The sequence below is a fragment of the Danio rerio genome, chromosome 21 (assembly GCF_049306965.1).
Source record: "Danio rerio strain Tuebingen ecotype United States chromosome 21, GRCz12tu, whole genome shotgun sequence".
NCBI classification, from domain to species: domain Eukaryota; kingdom Metazoa; phylum Chordata; class Actinopteri; order Cypriniformes; family Danionidae; genus Danio; species Danio rerio.
The window spans coordinates 33,009,693-33,034,944 of NC_133196.1; the positions used below are offsets into that span (position 1 = coordinate 33,009,693).

The window sequence follows — 25,252 nt, forward strand, 5'->3', positions numbered from 1 at the left end:
ACATTTTGCCTGAACTTAATTGTATTATGTTTCAATTTCTAAATATGTTTGGTGATTCAAATATTATTTTAATAAATGAATCTGTTTAATAAATCTGTTTTGTTTAAATGCACCAAAATGCATTGCCAATATATATATATTATTTTATTATTATATTATTATAGTTATATATTGTAACTTAAAGTTGCACTTAAAATAATTAGAAAGGCTGCAGATAACTACTTTTAAAAGTAGTATTCATAATAAGTTGAAATACTAAAATTACTAAATAAAATACTAAACTGCAAAAACGTATATTAAAACGTTTAATTAAAAAAAACATGAGCTGAAATAGAACAAATTTTAAGATAAATATTACATTGTAGTTAATTAAACTTAAATTTGATGATCTAAAATAAATAAATAAAAACAAATGTAAGATATTATAAATGCAGTGATGCAAAACTATAAGCCCAAACACTAAATATGTCAAATTTGCACACAGTCAAACAAAAATAAAATTCTGATTTTTTTTCTTCTGAAAAAAATCAGTTTGTTTGTTTTGTTCAAGACATAATTTTATTTAAAAAAAGTAATAGTCTAACAACAAAACGTCTTTTTCCCCCTTTATACATTGAAAGTTATTTTCTAATGCTGTTATTTTAGATCCCAATGACTCATGGTCAAAAGACTGATATATATCTATATACATATACTTCAAATAACAGAGAATAAAGTTATGCAGACATGAATAATATCTAGTATAGTGTAGCCTACTATTACGTAATAAAACTAATACTGACATTGTATTTCTAATTGAACGATTCAAGAAATAAACTAATCATATATATTTTTTTAAATTATAGGTTAATAATAAATAAAAATGCCTGAATGAATGTGCAGAAATATGGCATCTTAAAAAAAAATAAATAAATCACCCGTATGTCATTGAGATTTATCAGTCGGAGCTTATCAAGATGTGGCCGTCAACGCTTGAGTTTCAGTCTGATACTGTCTACGATCTGCAGTGAATCAGAGACTCTTCGACTCTTCCCGCGCTCGATGAAAACCGTTAAACAACACAGCAAAGAGAAAGCAGCCATTATTTAAAAATAGTGTTAATTATGAGACCACTTCAGGCCACTCAATCTGAGAAAACACTGAGAAGCGGAAGGTAAATACAGAGAAGACTGCAGTCTGTCATTACACCCACTGACCCACAGCATCAGAGAGGTGAGGGGAACACATCAGCTAAAAAAAACAACAACCGTTAAACAACAAACCCTAATCACGAGGAAAAGACTGGTTTGACAGCCAGAGGGACAAAAAAAGATAGATGAAACAAAAACTTGTTCCTCAGGGTCTCGAAGTCTTTGGTTGCAAACAGCTCCTGCTCAGATGAAAGACAATATTCCAGAAAAAAAATGGTAGGGAATCAGACGAGCTGTTGTCTAACTCAAAAACATAGGCTATATTGAGTGTGTCCCTTTTTTACAAACATATCTACAATGTTGACATGTTGAAAATTCAGGTTCACAAGTGAAGTTCAGTTAAGAGCATTTGTGGAGTGATGTTAATGAATCACAGTCAGGCATACATCATGAAAAATGTCAGATTAGCCTATACTATACATACATTTATATCTTTATTTATGTTTAGAAATGTATAAATACATTAATATCTGAACCTAAAAGTATATTTCACCCCCAATATTAATTCTTTCGTCATTTACCCAGCAGACACACAACATCATAAGATGTTAAAATAGATTTAGGTTGCCCTTATCTTAGGACAATGTTATTTTTATGTCCAATAACGGTGTGAAATGACATTAATATTTAGTTGATTTTAGGTTGTGTTGGAAAGTGACCAAAATCCAACATCGAGGCAACATATTGACGTTAAATTGCTACCCCATGTCCAATGTTGGACAATGACATCGGCCTGACTTTGGGCTCTGACGTCAACACGATTTTCATTTTCACCCAAAACGCAACATCCCATGACATTGGGGGAAAACTTCAGCCTGTGCCTGCTGGGTACTCTCCCTTTACTTGTTCCAAAGCTGTCAGAGTTTCTTTCCTCTGTTAAACACAAACAGATAAAAAAAGGAAAGATAATAACAAATAAAAACAAATATTACAATTTAAGCTAGGGCTTGCTAGCTCACAGTAACAAGTCAAACAAAGACAGTTTTACAGCTTTTTATGTATGCACTCTTCCTTATGGTGTTTATATAAATATCTAGTTCTTTGAATACCACTGAGAAAAGAGGTTTCTTACTGCTGAATTTACAATGATGGATATAAAACTTCATTCATTCATACATTCATTTACCTGCAGCTTAGTCAATTTATTCATCGAGGGTCACCACATCGAAATGAACCCACGCGAACACAGGGAGAACAGACAAACTCCACACAGAAATAGATATAAAACTTGGTAAATATAATCAAAAGATTGTTAACATAAACATAATTTTCCAACCAAATCAAACTTGCGCTACGTGTAGTTACATCAGGTGTCACCAACCCTGTTACCTTCCTGCAGAATTCAGTCCCAACCCTAATCAAACACACCTGAACCAATTAATAGTACCTAAAGCAGCACTTGATAATTACAAACAGGTGTGTTTGGTCAGGGCTGCAACTAAAATCTGCAGGAAGGTAGCTCTCCAGGAACAGGGTTGGTGACCCCTGAGTTACATTGTTTTGAGACGCGGGCAGGCAAAGGCTGCGTTGGATCGTACGCATGTCCTTTGTAGAAGTATAATGTCAGAATAATATAATAAGTATAAATCATCCTTAACAGAGCGAGGTCAAGTGCCTCCAAAAAACGGTAGGGAAAGTAATTGAAAATATTGACCTGGAAAAATGAAGCCGATTATAGCTTTTGATCGTTGATTTCGATTACTTTTCGATTAATCGTCTAACCCTAATATTCACACAGTAAAAGAAAATTAGACAGCTCCCTCGTTTATAAATTTAGATTTCTGCCACCATAAATTTTCAGTATATTGACAATGCCAGAAAACATGAGGTACTGTTTCTGGGTTTAATGAACAGAACGAATGATTGACAACTATGTCTTTAATAAATCTGGTTAAAAATGCTTAACTGGGTAAAAATAACATAGTATCTTAAATGAGATTTCTTTGATTTGATTTGTAATTACATATATTTATTAGAGAATACCCAAGTGTTCCTTCAATTAATATTTTGAATAAATCATTAGAAAGTGACATTAGGGTTACTAAGCAGCTCTTTTTTGGAATAGTAGACGTATGTTCTTCTTCTTATTATTATTCTTTTTGCTTAATATAAACCAAAATTAGCCACAGAAAGTATCAGCAGGGTGAAGAAAAGATGCGTTAGAGTATGAAAGATTTCCATATAATGAAACAATACTAGAAGAGATAGCTACACTTACAGAGGCATATTCCTTTGGGTTTACAGGAAAATCAAAGTATAAAAAAAATTCATCATATCCCAGCAGGCACACAACCTCATAAGACCTTAATATTAGGTTAGATTTAGGTCATGACGTCAGGTGAACAAAATTTAATGTCTAGCCTGCATCTAAGGACAACGTTATTTTGACATCTAATAACGACGTCAAATTACGTTAATATTTAGTTGAGTCTGATAGATGTCATAGTGGTAATGTCCACACAACGTCAAGATGCAACATAATTAGATGTTGATATTTGGTTGATTTTAGGTTGGACATTGACGTTGACTTGATGTTGGCCTGATGTTGGGGAAGTCAACCCGATTTTTATTTCCAAACAAAATCCAACGTCCCTACGACGTACAACATCAATATGACGTCATGTTGACGTCCTGTGCCTGCAGGGATGTCATTAAGCAAGCAATCACTGGGGAACATCCATGTGTGATCTCATTCACACACATCCACTATGGACAATTTTTAAATTACCCAATTCACCTAGCACATGTAAACCTACACCAACACGGGGAGAACATACAAACTCCACAAAGAAATGCCAACTGACCCACCTGGGGCTCAAATCAGCAACTTTCTTGCTGTAAGACGATTGTGCTTTCTACTCCACCACCGTGCTGCCAATATTGCAGTTATTCCAGATATATTACACGGTTACTGACCGTGCTGACTTTTCTGTTCTGGATTGATAGATCATGTGTTCATGACGTCACCACTCCATTGCCTGGCTACCAGAGTCTCCAAAACTGGCTAAGTGGAAGCTTGATGCTATTTATTATTTATTTTTATTATTTTATTCAACAAAGTAAATATCAGTATCCATGTTGCTGTTTACACAACACTTTTGTTACCATTTGTGTTTAAAAGTGTTCTAGTTTCAGTGGTACAGTAAAAAAGTAAACATGCTGACTGAATTATTTATAGCATTAAAGTAAAACAACTAATATAATAAAATAGAAATTACAGTGAAAACGGCTTTAATAAGCTCATTCAAATTTATGAATAAAAACTGCAATGATAACTCATAATTGCATGTTTAGTCGTCCTGACAGAATTAAAGTGAGTAAATAAAACTATAAACATTTTTAAAAAATGACAAGAGTTTAACTAACTTATTCAAATTTATGAAAAAATTTATTAGATACTAAAATAGAATAGAATAAAAAAATTATAATTATAGCAAATACTTTGAAATGACAACGAAAATTGCTAAAAAAGGTCATTCAAATTTATAAATAAAAACTACAATATCTTACAAATGCATATTAAATCATACTGACAGAATTAAAATGAATAAATAAAACTATAATTATGTTATAAAAGAAAAAGACTATATAACTAACTGAAATTCAAATATAATCTAAAAATCTAAAAACAAAAACTTCTTCAAATATATTAATAAAATTACAATAATTTATTAGATACTAAAATAAAATTAACTATTTATACCAGTGTTCAAAAGTGAACTAAACGTAACGATCTCGCATGACTGATAAAGGTGCCGTGACATATTTTATTGTACGTTAGTGGCTCGTTTACTCAACCCTAAGGCTTTGAATCTGCTGATTGGCATCCACTAAAACTATATGGATCATATAGAATAGTGTCAAACACAGCTTGTGGCTCTTTTTATTGCGTGTCAGGACCTGGGAATGCAGATAAAAAATGAACACTAAAAATTTGAATATGAGCTGATAAATGAGCTGATAAATTGAACCAGTTGGTTGGAGTCAGTGGTTAAATGAAGACACAAAAATGCTCATTTGGATGAGGAATTTGTAGGTGAAAAATCCAGCAGGAAGATCATTACTTCAGATTAAAGAGCAGCGAGTCAGCTGATCTTCACTGCTTAAACAGGCTTTTAGTTTTCTAAACCTCTAAACATCTCACTATTAAAAAAATCACATTTAACTCTCTAAGTAGACAGATTGCTTGGAGAAATGTGGGGATTATGAATGCCCCTTTTATTTATTTATTTATTTATTTATTTTTAAATATTTCCTAAATGACACAGCAAGGAAATTTTCACAATATGTCTGATAATATTTTTTTCCTTCTGGAGAAAGTCTTATTTGTTTTATTTTGGCTAGAATAAAAGCAGTTTTTAATTTTTAAACATCATTTTAAGGTCAAAATAATTAGCCCCTTTAAGCTATAATTTTTTTTCGATAGTCTACAGATCAAACCATCATTATACAATAACTTGCCTAATTACCCTAACCTGCCTAGTTAACCTAATTAACTTAGTTAAGCCTTTAAATGTCACTTTAAGCTATATAGAAGTGTCTTGAAAAATATCTAGTCAAATATTATCTTCATTTCATCATGACAAAGATCAAATAAACTTAGAACTCACAGTAAAACTTAGTGGGTCTAATAATTCTGACTTCAGCTGTATATATTTATGATTCTGCACTGCCAAATGCTGATAATAGGGTTGTAATTAAAAATGCACTGTGCCTTAGTCCACATAATTAAAAAAAAAAAAAAATACCATGGGTTTATTTTGTGTTTTTTATTATCTTCCATTTACACTGTGATAGAATTTGTATCGAACAAACATAGTTAAAAATAAAAGTCTATTGACTAAAATCAAAAATAATAATAATAATAATGTAAAAATTAACAAAACAAATAAATGCACAAATTCTGAATTTGTAATTTCTTTTTCCATTTGCAATGATACAAACTGTAACCCAGTAATCCTTTAAATGTCACTTTAAGCTGTATAGAAGTGTCTTGAAAAATATCTAGTCAAATAGTATTTACTGTCATCATGGCAAATATAAAATAAATCAGTTATTAGAAATGAGTTATTAAAACTATTTTGTTATTATGTTTGGGCATCTTCTCTCCGTTAAACAAAAACTGGGTAAAAAAACAAACAAACAGGGGGGCTAATAATTCAGGGGGCATAACAATTCAACTGTATTTAATTTTGTTATTTATTATGCTTAAGATACAGTTTGTAATGAAGATGAAAATAAATGCATTAAGTTAAAAATGCTACATTGAAGCCAATTGATGATTATTTATACGCAATAAAAATCTACCCATTTAAAAAGAAAATGTGTACGTATTTCAGTATTCATCTTTTGATATTAACTTTTGGGTTTTATGCTGATTATACAATTTGTACAAAAGCAAAAACTCTTAATTTAGTATAAAAAACTCACTTGCTAGTGCTAAACTTGTTAATCTGTTTAAATGAAATAAAAAAAAACTATTTATCATTTAAAAATCACAATTTAAAACTGTAAATTGTTCTAAAATCCATGTTAATGTTATTTTAATGAACTTTAATGGATATTGCTGCCGAAGATATAATTTAAAAAACTAAATATGTAAAAAATCCATAACACAAGAAAAACGGCAAACTGAAGCATTTAAATAAAAAAATTAACAGTTAATAAATAAATACTGATGATGAAATCTTAACTCACTCTCTTATGTTAGAGACTTTGCTTCTTCAAGACATTTATTCAGCTGATAAAGCTTCCTTGGTTTCGACCACAGCGACACAAACCTCATTAACATCAGGATCAGGACATTTTCCTCACAATCTACATTCTTAAACACACAATCTGATTTAAATAACTTTTTTATATGGTCCCACTGTATAAAGCAGTAATGTAATAATGAAGTATAATGATGGCAATGGCCTGCTTAAGCAGTGAATGATCAATATCTAGAGGACACAGACGACCTGACAATCATCTATGCCTCAAACATCCACAGCCCTTGATTCCTGCACTGTTTACTGTCTAAACAGTGCATTCAGTGTGTGCTCGACCTTCTGATGTGTCACTTTGATCTAATCGATTGAATCTAACAACACAGAGAGTGTGCCGTGTGTTTATAGGCAGGTGCCTGAGTCTGATCGAGATCACACTGCCTCTGGCTTCATCTGCGGCACACTGAAAACACACACTCATTCTGACGCTGATCGTATAATTAGAAATGCCAATGCATCTGTTGGGGATTACCCTAGCTGAAGAAATATGCTGAAATAACATTTCGAGAATGTTTCCTTTAGGTTGTGGAAATGTTACTGTTCTGAAAATGTCCCATTTTTAACATTTTCACCTTTTTTGTTTATTCTAAAAACATTTTTCCTGATTATTTGGAGGTGAAAAGAAAAACATCAAGGGAACATTTCATTTTAGCATCCTACACACTTGCATGATTCACCGGTACTTTGGTAGCACCAAGATACTATAGCTCCAAATTACTGGCTGTGCCAATGTAGTTTGTAAAGAGTAGTATCGTCGTTACATTTGGGCCAGAAAATAATCAATAGACCACTTTATTTTACTTTTACTTTAACTGTCTGCATATGGGTCACAGTTCGCTGCTGTCATGACAGATCATATGGCGTGATCAATGAATTATTTTATTAATATTATATATATATATATATATATATATATATATATATATATATATATATATATATATATACATACAGAGAAAGTGTGTACAAATAATATGTTTTTCAAAAATAACGAAATTCTGAATTGAATTTAATTATTATGACATGTAAAACATAGTATTTCTGAAAATTTGCTTTATTTCGTAAATTTGAGTTATGAATTAATACAGTATCGCGATACTACTTGTTATTGTGATACTTCAGCTGGTTTAATGTCGTGGCCTGAACTGAAGGTATTGTGAAAACCCTACAAACTGGGTTATATTAACCCACATTGAGTAAAATATGGAATAACTAGACATTGGGTTAAAGTTGATCCTATTATACATTCATTCATCCATTTTCCAATGGCTTAGTCTTTATTCCAGAGGTCACCATAGCCTAATGAACTGCCAGCTATTCCAGCATATGTTTTATGCAGCAGATGCCCTTCCAGCCACAACTAAGTATTGGGAAACACCCATACACTCTCCAACAGTTTAGTTTATTCAATTCACCTATATGGCACATGTCATGAATCCCACATGAACATGGGAAGAACATGAAAACAAAAATGCCAACTGGCCCAACCGGGACTCAAACCAACGACCTTCTTGCTGTAAGGTGACAGTGCTAACCACTGAGCCACTTTGCCGGCTCCGGCCCTATTATAGTCATTTAAAAATTTAATCCAGCAGTTGGTTTAGTGCATATTACACCTAGCATTGGGTTGAAGTAGCCCAGCATTTTTAAAGGGCACTCTCAGAAATAAAGATTTATGACAACATCTGTCACATTTTTGTTCCTAATAGGTCCTTAAGAGTACATAATAATACCTAAAAAGTACAAATGTGTACCTCATAGTATTCTAAATGGTACAAAACGGAACATTAAAAGGTATAAAAGTGTACTCTAATGTTACTATTGTCCATCTTTATGGTACAAAAGTAAACCTTTTGATAAAGTGCCGCCCCACTGACAGATTTTGTGCCTTTATTTCTGATAGTGTATAAACATTAAAGATACATTACCTTTGGAAAGAGAGTGTTAGAGGAAAGTTTCACCAAAAAGCTAAAAAAGGAAAAAGTTCCTCAAGCAATATACAAATAACATTTGAGATTGTTCCCATTATGATCTTTATTAAAAGATTATTTCACCGAAAAAAGAAAAATGTACACACCATTTACTAGGGATGTAACTATTCACCGTGAGTCAGTTGAAAATCGATTCAAATATGTGACGATTCAAATCGATACAGATGATGAATGAATCGTAATACATTTTTTTAAACAGAGGGGGCATTGTGTTTGTGTTGAGGGGGCAAACTCGCTTTACCTGCACATCAGCAGCGAGCAAGAGGTGGGGCGGCAGAATAAATGGCAGCGGTGAAGTGCGCCAGACAAACACAAACCGTGTGCAAATACTACAAAAAGACCTTTACTTACACTAACAGAACAACGACTATGATGCACATAAACCATCAGCACAGTGAAAAACTACTGTGACAGACATCTATACGCAAAAAAGTGTTTTCATAGTGAAATTTTTTTTAGACTGAAAAAGAAAGTTGTTCTTTAACAGAAGCAGGTATTAGATTATTTTACCCTCTCCTTTTGAGTTTATGCATATTTAATAATTTGCTGATTATTATTGAATATTTAAAAATGTTCAAGATGATCTATTCTTAAGTGTATTACACTGATACTTATACTAATTAATTATGCAATTAATATTTATTATTCACCTTCATAATCATGTTCAACTCCTGTCTCTATCCTATATTATAATAAGTCATTATATAATCAGTATTTTATGCCAGTGGAGGGCTTATATTGAACACTCTTCACACACTGCTCTCTCCACACCAGCCATCTCAGTCCCCAGTGAAAAAGTTTGTTCATCAGCAGGGGACGTTGTAAATGTGCAAAGATCTCAGCTTATACCAGAAAACATAGACATGCTGATATTTCTCTTTAAAATGTTTAAATATTAGCACAGCTACTGTTTTAGTTTGTTTATATTAATGAGTCTCTTTAGTTTGTAGTAATCTTTTTATTATTACTGAATTTATTTGTTTTTAGGAAAATAGCAATTTAGTAATGGCATCAAATATATTATTTTGCAATAAATGTGCATCATTTAAGAAAAAAATGAAAGGGTTCTTCACCTTAAATTAGTTAAAAATAATTTTGTTAAAAAATCATGAGATTAGTATTGTGAATCGTAATCGTGAGTAAAGGGAATCGTTACATCCCTACTATTTACTCACTCTCGAGTGGTTTCAAACCTGTATTAGTTTGCTTTTTCTGTTAAACACAAAACTTAAAAATATGGTAAACCTGTCACCACGGAATAGAATACCATAGTATTTGTTTTTCATACTATTATGGAAGTCATTAGATACTGGTTTCTAACATTCTTTAAAATATCTTCTTTTGTGTTCAACAGAGAAATAATCTCTTGAGGGACCCACTTGAGGGAAAGTAAATGGTGAGAAAATTTTCACTTTTGGATGAACGATCCCTTAAACATGAATGGTTCTGTGAAAAACCTTTAACATTCCTGAAACCATTTCATCTCATAAAAGGCTCTTTTTAGTTTTTAGACCTCCCTGTATCTCCCTCTCGTTCAAACTCATTTAAATCCACTTATAATAGCGTTAGGGTCTCAGTCTTCTTGTCTATGCATGACAACAGAGTCCTCGTGATCACCAGATCATCCAGATTCACTGATAAAACTGACATGTGCCACTCAGGTCACTTTGTGGACTCTGTGTAACCTCGTCCTGCCTTCAAACACACACACACACACACACACACACACATACACACATACAATAGGTGGAGTGCTGTCTGGCCTTGTCGAGGTGGCTGCTCTATTGAACTGTCTCTTGTCCACCGATGATGCAAGTGTGCCTGCTGTTTACTGACACATGTCGCATCAATGGGTCAGTGTTGTTTGTAAACACATAGGCCGATGGCGAGGTAGATTGGGACGACATGATTAAAAACGCCCTGCAGCCACATAAAGTGCAGGTGTGGAGAAAACTGCTGCATCCATCTAACCAGATACTTTTTTCCATTAAAATTTTATTACACCACTAAGAAGAGACAAGGGGGGAAGTCAAACAAAGCAGATAATTTAACTGCTTTAATTGATTCTGAGCGACTAAAAACACAACCATGAAATCTTTCATTAATTAATATTTAATATAATAAATAAATAATAAATAATTAATATTTTCTTTTTGGTTTGGTCCCTTTATTCATCAGGGGTCGACACAGCTGAATGAATTGTCAACCTTTCCAGCATATGTTTTATACAGCCGATGCCCTTCCAGCTGCAACCCAAGACTGGGAAACACCCATACACACACACACACACACTATAGCCAATTTAGTTTATTAAGTTCACCTATAACACATGTTTTTGGACTGTGGGGTAAACGGGAGCACCCGGAGGTTTCCACACAGAAATGCCCAGCTGGGATTTGAACCAGCAACCCTTTTGCTGTGAGGCGACAGTGCTAACCACTCGCCCCAACCATGAAATCATTTCACAGAAAGATTTATTTCAAACACTCAAGTTATGAAGTTATGGGTTGAGTAATGCCCCGATCATACTAGAGTTTGAGAATGCGAAATCTCCTCTGATGGTGAACGAACAATAGAAACCAGTCAATGTTCATTAGTAAGAGTTCATTCCCGCATTCACTCGTTAAAACTCCAAACCCTGAGCGTCAAATAAATCAATTCACACACTAGAGAAAAATATATCAAATTTTCTCATTTTTTACATTTATTTATAGACCAATTACCATGTTTGTAAACACAGTTTATGCACGCAAGGAGGTGGCAGAAAAAACCCTGGAGCGCTAACATTTACAGAGAGGGAATGACATCTGATGCGAACAGAGTTTGTTGTTGTCTTTGAAATAAGATATAATGATTAATTACACTAACAATTTCGAACACTCAAGTTATGAAGTTATGGGTTGAGTAATGCCCCGATCATACTAGAGTTTGAGCATGCGAAATTCTGTCATAGGTATGGCTGAGCCTGTTTCTGACAGAAGAACAAGCCAATTTGTGTTGATTTTCCAAAACGGCTAACCTTAAATCATCCTCCACTATCAATAACTAGTCCAGTGTACACCTCAGGTAATCACACCCCTTTTAACAGATGCTGGTACCCTAACTGGATTTGTTTAAAATGCAGAAAATATTACTGTCCAAATTGCATTGTACATAAATCAGATGAACATTTTGATAGTAGTCAATAATATTACTGTAATTAATTGAAAAACTGAATAAATATAGATTTGCACACATTTACTCAAGAAAATAAACAGAATTGATGGGCTAAAGATCTGCAGAATTCTGCGTAAATTTCTAGAAAATCTGCAGAGTTCTGTGCATGCAAATTCCATGTGGGCCTATTTATAACTAACTGGAAGCAGTTGAGTTGGGAACAACCATGTAGCCATGTAAAATCATAGTGTCAGTGCATGATGATGTAAACAGTGAGAAGAAGTCAGCAACTTTCTGCAAAGTCAGTAGCTCTAGACCTCCGATTACGGTTGCTTTTCAGAGGATGGGCTTGTCCCCTTAGTTCAATTGAACCCCTTGTGATTCAGCAGACCAAGACATTTTAGATATGTTTATGCTCTCAACTATGTGTGAACAGTTTTGGGATGACCCTTTCCTGTTCCAACATGACTGAACACTAAAGACACGGATGAGCGAGTTTGGTGTCCAGACCTCAACCCGACTGAATACCTTTGTGATAAATTAGAGCAGTGAGCTAGAGCTTCTCGTCCATCAGCCTGAGCTCACAAACGTAACTCTAGAAGAACGGTCAAAATTATTACAAACACAAATAACTTTGCGGAAACACACACAGGCACAGAATGTGTCCTCAGGCAAGCCATTCATTGGTTTGCAGTGACACGTGAAAACCGCCATTTTGAAAGTAACAGTTTTGCACAGGCTGTAACTGAATCTTGACGTGTGCTCATCGTTTACCAAGAGCTAGAGGAGTTTTGTTACTCTGTTCTGAGTAAAGAACGGCAAGTGACTGCGTGTGGATGTGTTAGAAATCTCCTCTGATGATGAACGAACAATAGAAACCAGTCAATGTTCACTCGTTCACCCGCATTCACTCGTTAAAACTCCAAACCCTGAGCGTCAAATAAATCAATTCACACACTAGAGAAAAATATATCAAATTTTCTCATTTTTTACATTTATTTATAGACCAATTACCATGTTTGTAAACACAGTTTATGCACGCAAGGAGGTGGCAGAAAAAACCCGGGAGCGCTAACATTTACAGAGAGGGAATGACATCTGATGCGAAACAGAGTTTGTTGTTGTCTTTAAAATAAGATATAAAGATTACATATTTTATATATATATATATATATATATATATATATATATATATATATATATATATATATATATATATATATATATATATATATATATATATATATATATATATATATATATTATTTACATAATGCTTTCAGCATATTATAACAGCTCGTCACCCAGTGATAAGCACAATGATTCGGCAAAATTAACGGTACAGTGAGCGGCGTTCATCTGACAGGTCCATTTGCGATAGCACCCTCCCAATGGATATCGAATAAGACAAAATGGCCAAGCATCCATCCCCAAATATACAGTCGCATTGAAGCTCCAAGTGATTTTACAAGAGAGAAGTTCTAGGCCTACAAGTCTTTTGATGCAAGCAATGTTGTTCTGTGTGGTCATGTGCAAGAAATAATGTTTCATGATTACCAGATTCAATACTATGCAGTGCTAAAAACTGAGATTCTGCCTAGCCAAAGACAAGAAGACAGAGCTGTACAAGGCCTGAGTAATCATCAACAAGCAATACAACTGCATTCTGACAGCGAACTACACCTGTACCACAGGGTATGTGAACTTACACAGAGGTAAAGTTAGTTTTTTATTCGCACATTAGGACTTTCTCCTAAAAAAATTTCATGAAAGTATTATTTGCAAACTCTTATTAGCGAAATCCCATTAGCAGCCAATGACTATCAAAGTACAACATTGTTCAGTCAAATAAACAGTGTTAATGTTGTTTTCAAGTCACACTTGCAGGTTATTTCAGACCGAATATTCAAAGTGCCGTGATAAACAATACAGGGAGCGTGTCACAAGTTGTCACTGAATAATTGTGTGAATATAAAAACAAGTTTACGTTAATAACTTACACGTTTCATTCTTAGCATTCAGTGTCCGCAGTTTAATTAACCACATGTAACTGTTTTTGCTGAAATGTGTATGATTCAGTATAGCATGTTTGCTATTGCAGTCTTTTTTGGCAACCGGGGACCGTGTGATGTCATGTGTGATAGGTTGTTAATTGGTCTGTTAACTTGATCATATTTAATACTTTAAATGTTTTATGTTTCTTAAAGGGGCGGCACGGTGGTTAGCACTGAAGGTCACTGAAGAGCAAGAAGCTTGCTGGTTCGAGTTCTGGCTGGGTTAGTTGGCATTTCTCTGTGGAGCTTGCATGTTCTCCCAGAGTTTGCGTGGGTTTCCTCCTGGTGTGTGTGTGTGTGTGTGTGTGTGTGTGTGTGTGTGTGTGTGTGAATGTGACAGTGTATGGGTGTTTCTTGTAACTGGGTTGTGGCTGAAAGGGCATCTGGTATGTAAAACATATGCTGGAATAGTTGTCGGTTCATTCCGCTGTGACTACCTGTGAAATAAAGTTGAAAAAAATGAATGAATGAATGTTTCCCATGTTGGTCACGGTTTATTTTAGGGTTAAATTCTATTAACAAACCATTTACTACAAAAGTTTAAACTAAATTCCAGCTTACTAATAGTTAATGAGTTAGGATTAGGGATGTAGAATATGATCATACAGAATATGGACTTTACATGCTCTAATAAACAGCTAATATGTTTATAATAGGCATGCTAATAAGTGAGAATGTGTGAGAATAAGAATAAAGTATTACTGTTATGTTAAATATTTTATTTATTGTTGTTGTAAGACATTTGTCACAGCCAGGCCAGGTTTTTCCAACTTACATTCACCCCATCCTCAGTCATCGCAATCAGCAAGATCTCTGTCACCTGAATTCTGAGCACCCAGCGCACCTTAATGTCATTATCAATAGTCACCCATATATACCTGCATGTTTCTTCACTGAGGGTCTGGCCTTGTCGCATCGAGAAGGACATAAACGGTCAATCTACTGCAGTTACCTATGAGTTATACTTATTGTTTGCTTCCTGTGTTTTTTAGTATCTCTGTTTCTCTGTGTGAATCCACACCGAGCATCTCACACACTGGCCCCGGGCCACAAACTATTTACTTAGTTAGTCCTCGTCTAAGTCCTCCTTCTGTGGCAACATTTTTGTGTGGGCATTAGTTTAAATTTTTTTTTTATTATTTTAATTCATTTCAACAATTAATAAAAAAAATTGGTATGGGTATGTAATTTTATGATATTTAGCTTTTGACATCTATATGATTTTTTTATTAGAACGGTACATTTTAATTATTTACAATCAAAGTTTAGTGAAAATAAAGCTTAATTAAAGTTTAATTTTTTAAAAATATTTCTTTTTTTCAGTTAACGTTTATTCACGAAATTTCATTCATTTTCCTGCAGCTTAGTCTTTTTTTCCAGAGGTCGCCACGGCGGAATGAACTGCCAACTATTCCAGCATATGTTTTACACAACATGGCCTCATTCTGAAAATGTAGCCCTAAATAAGTTTCTGGAGATCGTGAATTATGTAGCCAGAAGTACGTATGGCTGCATTTCATCTTTAAAGTGAACGTCGTTTCTTTTTGCACTTACCAGCTGACCGCTGACTGCTTTCCCACTGTTACCAGTTTGTCCAGTTAGTTCGACAGGTATGTCGACGAACTTGAGATGCAGAGAGGAGTTAACCACAACAACAGAGTTCGCATCCGTCGAAGAACAGTTGAAGAAAGCGGGTAGGACAAAAACAGAAGGCAAAAAATAAAATATACAAGTAAATAACAGTGTGAGAATAAGGTAAAATCTGACAACGTGGTGAAAGACAGACTAGGGCTTTTCTTTTTCTGGATTGCTTTCTAAAACTGTCGGTTGGGTTTAAGGAAGTGGGTGTATGGGTCAGTCGTTGCTTTTAAAAACACTTTTGGTTGGGTTTAGGGAAGGCATCGGGGGGATCAGTCTATCGGTCTAGTGGATTTACGTGAAAACAGCAGCCACAAATGGCACTCACAAGAGAAATTTGAAATCTCAAGAAGCGTACACATCGGCTAGCTCCAGAGATGTATTTGTAGTTCTCCCGAAATGTATATAGGGGTACGTTTTCAAAATGAGCCTGGATTGATTTTATGCAGCGGATGCCCATCCACCTGCAACCCAGTACTGGGAAACACCTATAGCGCATGTCTTTGGACTGTGGGGGAAACCAGAGCTCCCTGAGAAAACAACACGGGGAGAACATGCAAACTACACACAGAAATGCCAACAACTGGCCCATCCGGCACTTAACCCAGTGACCTTGCTGTGAGCCACCTATTCAAAAAATTTTAATAAATTAATTTAAATAAACATGTTTTATTTATTTGTCCATTAACACGTTATTTAATTATATATCATATTACACTATTTGTCATCTGATTTAAAATACCATAAATTACATTTAGATTACATCATCTTTATTTTATTTTATTTTATTACAGTCTTAACAATGACAGCATTTTGCATAATGAAAATACCAAAGCTACAAGAAAGAAAAAGAAACTACTGTAAATCCAAACTACATTTAACTATTTACTTAATGTAAAAAAAATAAATATATAATAATTTTGCATCCCCGAATTTATAAAGTGAGCACTAATCAAAAATGAAAGTTCATCCACTTCGAAAGCTGTGGTCAGTTGCACAATTATTCAAGGAAGGAAGTGTGAAACTGTCCTCACCTCCTCATTCTTCAGGCAGGCGATTGTGTAAAGCAGAGCATTGAACATCAGTCTGAGATAACATTAGATATGAACAAACCTCTCTCTGTGCCACATGTCCTGCCCCGGCATGCCTCATTTTCGTTGATCGCTTGTCGGACCCCTATATCCCAGCTCTCTACCCCTATAGATCAGCACCAGTCCCACGGGTTTCCTTCAGGACGCCTGAGAGAAGCCAGATACAAAAACAACACCAACTCTCACACTTTGAGACACTTTTTGGCGACAGTCGGAGTGAATTCTGGCTTGTCATCGTCTGGCCAGAGGATTAGCTTTAACGTTTCCAAACAGATTTGTCTCGGCGTTAATAAATATTGGCACCAAAACACCATAATCACAATGAATTATGCAAACATTTAACCACAATGACTATGTTTATAATATCTTTAAGGTCTGGGGAGTAGCTAACTATAAGAACACTCTAATAGAGATAGTTAGGATGAAAGGATATAGAGATAGGATAAAACTCTCCTCTTTTTTGGTTATGCATAAACAACCCCAAAAAATAAAATCTCATGACGTTACTTTTTCTTTTTAACATGGTAAATGTATCACATACTGTCATTTTTTTGTGCTGCTTTTGTCTTTCATAAACATGCGTGTTTTTACCTAAACAAATGAAAGAGACACAATGTAACTTGTACAGTGCTCAGCATAATCGAGTTCTCCCCATTTTGAAAATGAATATTTGTATCCATTTCAAAGTGAGTATGGGCAATGTATTTTGGTGCATTTAAAAGAAACAGATTTATTAAACAGATATATTTATTAAAATAATATTTAGTTATTAAACATATTTAGAAATTGAAAGATAATACAATTAAATTCAAGCATCAAGCAAAATATTGCAAAAAAATTACAACCAACAAAATTTCAACAAAACTTTTCTCTTTTTTGATTCTCTTTTTAAAATTTATATTTGATATTTTTTCTTTATTATAAATTTGGGTGTGCTAGTTTTAGTACCATTATCGTAAGTTATATTCTTGGATTAGCTCCAGATTTGACTTCAGTACTGACTAATTTAATGTATATGCACAAATATAATATTAGCTTCCTAATAAAAATATTTTTTTCAAACATTTGTGAGGGGTGTACTTACATATGCTGAGCACTGTAACTGTCATTCTGTAACTATATTTCAGATGCTGTCACATCTTTAACCTCATCACCAGCAGAGAGCAAAAAGTCACTCTGTTTTATCAAAATACACTCATAATGATGTCCATACTGTATTGTACATGCATCCTGGAGGATTTTCAAAACATCTTACTGAAACATGGTCTTTATTTCTACTTTTTTTAACCATTTATTTCCCTTATTGTTTCCTATTATATTAATTTGTTTTCTCACCCCCTTTTGACAAAGTCCAGAATTTGGCCCCTATATATGAGCTAATTTGTCCCAATTTGGACATTATAGCATTAAGGGTGTGTCCGAATCTTCTTTTACTATTTTAAGGAAGGAAAAATATGCTCTGCACCCTGGCGCTTGGTCTAACAGTATTGTGAGTTATGAGTGTGTTTTGAGAATAACGTGCATTAAACCAATCAGAATCTCATCTCACAAACCCTTTAAGAGTCAGTTGCATTTCGCCATGGCACAATTGCTATTTACATGGCGGACATTGTAAGTGGAAAACTGAATGCTTTAATAGTGAGAAAATTGTTAAACAGACTATCTGCAGCGTGAGAATAAAGAATGAGTCTCCTCCATTCGGTATCTTTACTTTCTCTTTACGTCCCTCGTTTACTTTAGTGGATCAGGAAACATTGTTGTATGCACTCCTCTGAAAATTTGTTTCAAAATTATTTCCAGCTAACGAATAAATTAACAATAATAATGAAATGTGGTCAAAAAACAGTTGTCATGTCAAACTGAAAAAAGCCGCCTGACATGAAGAAGCATGGAGGTATTGTTTTTTTATATCTAGTAAATATTAGCATTTGTAACATTTTAATTCTTAAATTTTTTACATGGCGCAAAAAGTGAAAATTAAGGTTGCGCTGGTCTGAAAATCGCAACAAATCGTGCCAAACATGTCTTGCGCCTTATGGCGCAAGGTGTATGATAGGGCCCTAAGTGTTGTTGTCATAATATAATTGTATTATATAATATACAAATATTTTAAAAGATTCCTCATTCATTTTTATTTATTTAATATTTGTCATTATGAAAAAAACAGCTACTTTTTAGAAGGGTAGTTTGACTGTACCTTACATGGGACAAAGGGATAATTCTGCCAAAAATGAAAACAACCTCATCATTTACTCACCCTCAAGTGGTTGTAAACCTTTTCTTCTTGTGTTGAACACAAAAGAAAATATTTTGAAGAATGTTGGTTGTTGGAATCTATCGATTTCCATAGTAGGGAAAAAATGACTATGGAAGTCAATGGGTACCAGCAACCAACATTCTTCAAGATATCTTCTTTTGTGTTTAACGAAAAAATAGAAACTCAAACAAATTTTGGAGTAAATTATTAAATAAATGTTAATTTTGGGTTAACTATCCATTTAACTGATGTGTAGTGTATTGCCAACACTGATTATAATTGTTTCCTAACGGACTGCGAAATGTGACACTGGAATATGGAATAAGCTTAAATGGGATACTCATTATCAAATGACTCCTTTCCAGAGTCTTTACATGTCTGTGCAGGTGGACATGCAAACGTTTGTGACTCATTTCCATATTCTCCTTTCATCAAGTCACAAAGAGCACAAGAACAAGCATCTGAACCGGGAGTTTCAGCTAAACTGGATCCCAGACAGGCATTTACATCCGTTACCACTGATGGATTACTGGGATCTTCTGTTGAACCCTGTGGCTACATACAAGAGCATGATAAATCAGAGCATCACCTTCTCTTCTGTCTGGTGGAAAATCACCATGTGCCCGACATCTGAAACTATCGACTCAATATGGCTTTGAAAAGTCTCGCATATACTTTAAGTCAAATAGAAAAAGCCTCTGTGAAGATGAGGTAATAGCTGGGCTCTCTTCGCTGTGGAAATCTTCTGCTGTTTATTTCCACTATTTCTCTGTTCAACTGTGTCAAGGTCAGGTGTTCAAGAATAAAAAATAAACAATTAAGAGCTGCTGAAATTCTACTGATGTGAATAAAAATGTTCACTATTAGCTTAAAAGATATGCTCAACATGACACCATTCATTCCTTTTCCTTAGGCTTCGTCTCTATTTCAGAGGTCGCCACAGCAGAATGAACTGCCAACTATTCCAGCATATGTTTTACGCAGCGTATGTCCTTCCAGCCGCAACCCAGTACTGGGAAACAACATGACACCATTTGCAACTAAAAACTGAAAGGTTACATAAATTTTGGCCATTCATCTGGGCCACAATTAAGCCATAACAATACCACATATCAGCCAGAACTCAACCAAATGAACCAGAACTGACCCTTTTATGGGCCACAGTTTGCTTTTATTTTGGCCCAGATCACTTACTTCTGACCCACATAGCCAGAGTTAACTGTGCCGAATATTTGCCAAATGTTGTTATATCACATTTGGGCCCCTTTAGGCTCACAGCAACATTAGCCAGAGCTTACCGTGACAAATATTTCCCAAAAGTGGCCTAACATATTTATAATAACTGGGCCACATTTGCACCTGCACATGTAAGCCACTTTGGGTTTAGACCAAGATTACCGTTAATGACTATGCCATAATTTTGTCAACTGTGGCCCACAATTGTTCTGTCTTTTGGGCCAAATTTACCATTTACCATATGGCCCGCATTAGGTTCACATTCAGATTACATTTTGCCATAAGTGCCAAATATTTGCATTAAATGGCCCATATATCAATTGGAAACTTTGGAACCCTTTTCCTATTGTTTAGATGGGCCACTCCAGGCTCATGTTCACTTTGTCTGGGCCGAAAGAAGACCACCAGTGCTTCATAACTTTTTAAAATGGCCCACATTTGTATGCTATCTGGGGACTCTCCAGTGCACCTGCTGATTCCATCCAACTCTGACTTTCTAGTGCAGGGGTGCTCAACTCTGTTCCTGGAGATCTGCCTTCCAGCAGAGTTCAGCTCCAACCCCAATCAATCACACCTGAACCAATCAATTAGGACCTAAATAGCACTTGATAATTACAGACAGGTGTGTTTGATATGGGTTTCAACTGAAATCTGCAGGAAGGCAGATCTCCAGGTACAGGGTTGGTCAGCTTCACTCAGCTCTTCATCTACCAGTTCCTCATCTCTAGGCCTAATTTAGTTAATTTAATTGAGCCTTTGGCAGCGTCCGAAACGGCATACTTCCATACTTTACAGTATGCTAAAATCAGTATGCGAGTCAAGTAGTACGTCTGAATTTATAGAATTCTAAAATCAGTATGCGAGAAGTACCCAGGTGACTTACTACTTCCAGCGAGATTCTGTAGTGTGCATCCCATGCATGCAGCGCTATCCCATGATGGACCGCGAGAGAATTCATGAATGGGAGTGAATCGACGCAACTGACTCAAGTAGGTCATGTGATCATGACAAAATGGGAGATGTAGTACGTCCGAGTTCCATTCATACTTCTTACATTCATACTGTATAGAACGTACTTTTCTAGTGGCTGAGTAGTACGTTTAAATTCAAAGGCAGGACCTACTGAGTAGTAGGTGGTTTCAGGCAGCCAATGTCAGGCAGCCCCCAGCTGTTATCAACCTGTCCTGTACTCTGGCATCCTTCGTCTCTCGAGTCCATCATAGCCCATTGTTCTGTCATCTGGGTCTCTGTCCTCTTCCTCCTGCTCCTTTCAATGAATCCACTACCCTGGTCATGTCTGATTCCATCTTCTTCACCTGTTCCATGCACTCTTACAAAAACTCTGTCCCTTCCTCTTAATAAAACTTGTCAGAAGAACTGTTGTCTGTCAGCTCTGTTTTGTGTTCCTTTGTTCAGTTTTCCTCATTATCTGCTTTTGAATTTAGTTACCTTTAGTTTAAGCCCTGGTCCAAGCCCCTCTTGCCAGTGAATACACTGCATTTTGGGTTTTGTTTGTATCATCTTGTGTGGATGAGTCTCCATTTCCCTGTCTCCAGGGCCGGCGCGTCCATAGAGGCGACCTTGGCGGCTGCCTAGGGCGGCAGAATAGAGAGGGCGGCGTCCCCGACACTCCCCTCACCTCTCTGGCCCTCAGTTATATCTGTGTCTAAGGCGGCATCCGCGACACCACCCTCACCACCCACACCCTTAGTTATATCCGCGTCTAGGGTGGCAGAATAGAGAGGGTGGCGTCCGCAACACTACCCTCAACACCCACGGCCTCAGTTAGAGACGTGTCTAGGGCGGCTGAATAGAGAGGGCGGCGTCCTCTCGCCCCCATCAGTGACGGTGACGAAAATGCTTCTTTTAAATCACGTTTACCGCTGCAACATCAGTCAATAAACATGCGCTTTTAAATTGCTGGAGAACGCAAACTGAAATGGTTGCTGTCGAGAGTGGTTGTTTCTTCAAATGTAAATTCAGACAATACTTTGATTTCATTGAGCATAAAAACTAAATATTGCTGTGAAATACAGTCTATGTCCAGCCTCTAAAGAACATTCGACTGCTTTTAACTTCACCTGCAACTTGTTCAGCACTAGAACAGAAAGCATTCTACGAAAATGCTTGTCACCAAGGAGAACACACTGGCGCCCAAAAACACGGTGGCCCAATTTTTGTGCAGGATCAGGAGTGAAGGAACATTCTGAATGTAAAGAAAAGCGTAACAGACTATGGGTCTGTTCACATATTGCATCTTTTGAGTGCACGCACATATTGGGAGCACATATTGCGTGCTCACATTTGCCATGCGCACTCAGTTGAAAACCGCAAGTCACCTGACAAGAACTGACTGATCAGCTTCATACTTTGGAATATACACATTTATGTAGACTAATTACATCAGACAAACACAGAACACCCAAAAACTGCAGTACTTTTTCATACTATGGATGTCAGTGGTTACAGGAATCCAGTATTCTTAATGTCTTCTTAAAAAGGCAAACAGGATTGGAAACAGTGAATGATGAGAGAATTCTAAGTTTTGGGTGAACTCTTTAAGTCTTTTGAATGTCAAGCTGCTGTGATCAATCCATTGTAAAGTTTTTCAGTGCAAATTTAATGGCTGCAGTTTATTCTGTATATTTATAGTTATATTTTAGATGTTTTAAAAGTAACTTCAAAGTAAAGTAATTAGGAATCTGATTGCTTTTTAGATGAAGTAATTAGTAAAGTAATCAAATTACAATTTTCTAGTAGTAACCAGTATTTTTAATCTATTCCTTTTTTAAAGTAACTTACCCAACACTGGTGAATTGAGTGAAACAAAATTTCATAGTGTGTGTGCATGTTTGAATGAGAGAGAGTATGGGTGTTTCCCAGTATTGGGTTACGATTCTAAGGGCATTCTCTGCATAAAACATATGCCAGTGTAATTGGGGGTTCATGCTCAATAAATTAGGCACTGAGCCGAAGGATAGTGAGGTGATGTATTATGCAAATGTGGATTTTTAATGAAGGTGCAGGCTACAAAAAAAGTTAAGCAGTTTTTTTTTTTAAATCATGTTTTCTTTCATTCATTCATGTTTTGGTTGACGGGTTTTACTTATTTCCTTTCTTAGCACAATTTTTGGGGATTCACTCAATCCAGCCGGGCTCATACACACAGTAAAACTCATCCCCCGATTTTAAACAAGATATAAAGGTTAATATTCAAAAGAGAAGAGCTGTGCTTTGCATGCCGGTGTGAAGGATTTCCATAAAAGCCATTCATCACTGACAGCAAAAGTGACAAGCGAGCAGAAACAGGTGTGAAAGCAGGATGACATTAATTTGTTTTTAATTTCTCCTGGAACACGCAGTATCCCAGTCATCAGATGTTCGTCATTTGTCACCGTTCAACCCGTTAGATTTCCAGTAGGCGTTGACGGTGCACTCAAGTGTGAACTGAATGACAGGCTTTGACGGGAGTTTATGAACTGCGGATCTGTCAGAGGTGGGAAAACATGCCCTCACAAGCCATATCGGGCGCCCCAAGGCTGTCCTGATGGTACACTGACACCCCAATAACCTGAAACGCGCACTCGCTCTGCAAACAAAAGCTCTGGAACACAAACAAAAATGTCACTGTTATGCAAATAGAGGTCAAGCTGGAGCTCTCGAGGAGCTGGTTTTCTGAAGCCTGACATGACGTCTTAATGCTAATAGCAGCTATGAAGAATGCTCATGAAGTGTTCAAACATGGCAATTCACTGTCCTCTGATCTTTCTGATAAACAGCCATTTTCTATTCTCTCATTTATGTAAATAGTTTTGTCATTACAATGGGCAATTTAAGCTGAGATAACACATTGTTTAATTCTCAAATACTGACTCAGACTGACAAAACCTTGTGCCAAAAGTAGACTGGTCCTGAGATTTGATGTTGATGTTTTTACAGCTTTTTTTATAAGTCTTCTACTTTCCCAGTGCAAGTGACTGCTGCTTTAAAACTGCGTCATTATGTCATGAACTGTGAAGTCTTTGGCGATTCTTCTTGGTGGCATCAGAGGACAGTGCTATTGCTATTTTCATCAAGGATTACGAAAATCAGGTTTAACACAACAAATCATGTACAGGGTTCAACGCTTAAGGATTTTTCTACTGGTCCAATCGGGCCAATGATTTAGATTTTTACTTGCCCTAGCAAAATTTTCACTGGCCCAACAAGAAAAAAAAAAAAAGAGAGAAGTTAATAGCTATTTTAAGCCACATATTTTAAATAATGTGTCAAATAAAATGTCTGTGAATCTAGAATTTAAATATTTAAAAATGTTAATAAATGTATAATGAGCAAAATTAAGTGTTATGCAAACAAAAAGAGCAGAATGATAATTTGCAGGTATTTTATTGCCATTCGAAATTATTAAAAGAGCATTATTAAAAGGTGGACAGCTTGTCATACTGATGGCAAATTGTGCAAAACATCACTTCATTTTTTTCCGTCGTGTTAAACCAACATAAATGTCTGCTTCCAAGGCTAAGAAACAAACACCACCTTTTAGCCTTGTAATTTGATGTTGCCGTCACTTTACTGTACTGGTTGTTTTCAGGTTACGGCAAAAAAAAAAAAAAATAGCATGTTTAACACATCTGATCAGATAAGAGAAACCAAAAAGCAATACGGTGTTTACAAAATCACAGAGAATGTAGCATTTAAAGGCTTAAAAGCACAAACTTAAAAAGCATGCAAGTGACAAATAGTCACAGGCAAATGAAATTTTGGTGACAAGGCAGCACTGCCCCGATTGGGTTAGTAATGATCCTGTCTACTGTCCCAAGCATCTCTCGTGCTGGCCCCGGAGCCATCAGGCAGTCCATATTGTTGAGCCT

At 35.6% G+C, this 25,252-nt stretch overlaps 1 long non-coding RNA gene across 2 annotated transcripts in view; it reads right to left on the bottom strand.

Moving 5' to 3' along the window:
• Nucleotides 1–291: 291 nt before the first annotated feature.
• Nucleotides 292–25,252, bottom strand: part of LOC137488827 (uncharacterized) — a 37,386-nt gene continuing 12,425 nt past the window's right edge. The window contains exons 2-4 of one of the 2 annotated variants that reach the window (XR_012397240.1): nt 16,911–17,035; nt 15,714–15,782; nt 292–2,063 (exon numbers count right to left, since the gene is read on the bottom strand). This is a non-coding gene — a long non-coding RNA (uncharacterized lncRNA). Of the gene's footprint in view, nt 2,064–13,802; nt 14,597–15,713; nt 15,783–16,910; nt 17,036–25,252 lie in introns of those variants that run through there. The other variant, XR_012397241.1, reaches the window with a different exon arrangement.